Source organism: Oryx dammah, unplaced genomic scaffold (assembly GCF_014754425.2).
Source record: "Oryx dammah isolate SB20612 unplaced genomic scaffold, SCBI_Odam_1.1 HiC_scaffold_24, whole genome shotgun sequence".
Lineage (NCBI taxonomy): Eukaryota > Metazoa > Chordata > Mammalia > Artiodactyla > Bovidae > Oryx > Oryx dammah.
In genome coordinates this window covers 20,699,465-20,702,010 of record NW_024070208.1, presented here as the reverse complement: position 1 = coordinate 20,702,010, position 2,546 = coordinate 20,699,465, and positions in this window count along the sequence as shown.

The window sequence follows — 2,546 nt, the reverse complement described above, 5'->3', positions numbered from 1 at the left end:
CAAGAAAAATTATAAACTATTGACAAATCTACTTAGACAAAGAAAGCCACTAGCCTTACAGGCAAGCATAAGGGGACCAGATGGCAAAGGGATAAATGAAACTAAAGATAAACTGTTGCATTGGAAAATAATCTTATTAAAATATAAATGACTCTGCTTGGATAGGGAAGAACAGAGAGCGTGGTCCTGCCTTGGAGCCTCCAAAGAACTCTCAGCCTTTGCTTTATGGGGTAGACTCAGAGTCCAAGGCCAGACACTCCACGTTGTACTCACCGTTACCCCTCCAACTGATGGTGAGCAAAAAATGAGATGGGAACCCGAAAGACTTCTGGAAAAGTGCCGTGGAGATTTATAAATATAGGGAAACATTAGACTCAGGACACTGCCCTCCAGGCCCCTGAGAGGAGGGCTGGGCCCCTGGGAACTGTGGGATGTTAGCTCTCTGTCTTCATGTCCTCACACTTTCCTTCAGCGACCCAATCTTCCACCATTCTGCCTGCCTGCGTTCATTTCTTAGGGCGGCCATAACAGAATACCACACACTGGGGGCCTTCAACAGCAGGAGTTTACTTTCTCACAGCTCTGGAAGAAGCTGCAAGTCCAAGATCCAGGTGTTGGCAGATGCGGTTTCTCCTGAGGTCCCTGGCCTTCTCTCTGAACCCTCACGTGCTCATTCCTCAGTGTGCACATCTCTGGCGTCTTTGAGTGTGTCCAAATTTCCTCTCTTTGTAAAGACATCAGTGAGATTGAATTAGTCACTTAGTCATATCCGATTCTTTGGAAACCCATGGACTGTAGCCCACCAGGCTCCTCTGTCCAGGGGATTCTCCAGGCAAGAATACTGGAGTGGGTTGCCATGCCCTTCCTCAGGGAATCTTCCTGACCCAGGGATTGAACCCAGGTCTCCTGCATTGCAGGCAGATTCTTTATCATCTGAGCAACTAGGGCCCACCCTAAATGGCCTCATTTTAATTTATTTCCCTAAGGACTTTAACTCCAAATCTGGTCACCTTCTGGGGCACTGAGGGTTAGGGCACCAATATGTGAATTTGCAGGTGCAAAATGTAGTCCATAACACTGCTTTCAAACACATCTCATGTAGGAGGCGGGATGGTAGGTGTAGTGGGTAGATTTGAGTTTTGATCCCTGCCAGACCGTTGAGTTCAAACTCAACAGTCTATGACTTAACTAGGTTTATAATCTGGGGCAAGTTTTGTAACCTCTCTGACCATCAGTTTCTTTGTTTGTATTGCAGGCACTCTAAGGGCTTGTGAGGATGGAGGAGTTGTTACAGAGGTAGTGTCTGGCACGTGGGGACTTTGGGTATTAACATTAATCATCATTTTGCTCAATAGTCAGCTTCCAAGTGTCTCTCTCTCCATGAGCTCTCTCACCTTCTGTCCAAACGCACCCGCCCCCTTCCACGCAAATGCCGCACACTCGCTCTCTCCTCCAAACACACTGACTTGAGTATCCTGATGGATCTGGTTCAAGTAAGACAGAGCCCCTGCCCTTGAACCCTGATGTCATGACTGGGGGATTCAGGCAAGTAAACCCCAAACCTCAATAGGACGTAATCAGGATGTGTGTAACTCAGTTTTAAAACTTGTACAAGAAGCTATTAGAGTCCGTGGAAGGGAGGAGACAATACATCTTGAGAGAGAGAGCAGCGGGAGGGGGATGATGAGGAAGGGATAAGAGAAGTTTCACAGAATAGAATGTGTAAGTTGAGACTTGAGGAGTGCATAGAACTCACCAACCAGACAGAAAGGGGAAGGGCAGAGGCCTGTCTTCTTTGAAGTCTAGGCTGTTCTGCCTTTCCTTCTGCCCCCTTCCCACCCTTTCCGGTCCCCTTGCTCCTGGTGGGTTGATATTAAAGTCTTGCTGGTTCCTCCTCTGGTCCAACGGGGACTTGGACATTTGGCTCACAATCACCCTTTCCAATACTGCTATCATTTTACAGCTGCTCCAATGGCCGTTTAAAACTCCAAGATGCAAATTTATGTTCCCATCCTTCCAACTCCCATTTCTGTCTCCCCATCTGGTCCTTAACCTCATGAAGATTTCTATTTATGTTTCTCAGAGTTGAGCCACCCTTTAAGCTCTGGATGGATTTGCAACTTTAAGAACTTTCATGGCCACCCTCTACTTACAAAATACAGACAAACACTTGAACCCTCTGCTTACTGCTTGCTGTTGTTGTTTTTCAGCTGCTAAATCATGTCTGACTCTTTGTAACCCCATGGACTGTAGCATGCCAGGCTCCTCTGTCTTCCACTATCTCACAGAGTTTGCTCAAATTCATGTCCATTGAGTCAGTGATGCTATCGAACCATCTCATCCTCCGCCACCCCCTTTCTCCTTTTTGTCTCCCATCTTTCCCAGCATCAGGATCTTTTCCAATGAGTTGACTTTTCACATCAGGTGGCCAAAGTATTGGAGCTTCAGCTTCACCATCAGTTCTTCCAATGAATATTCAGGACTTATTTCCTTTAGGATGGACTGACTTGATCTCCAAGGGGCTCTCAAGAGTCTTCTCCAACACC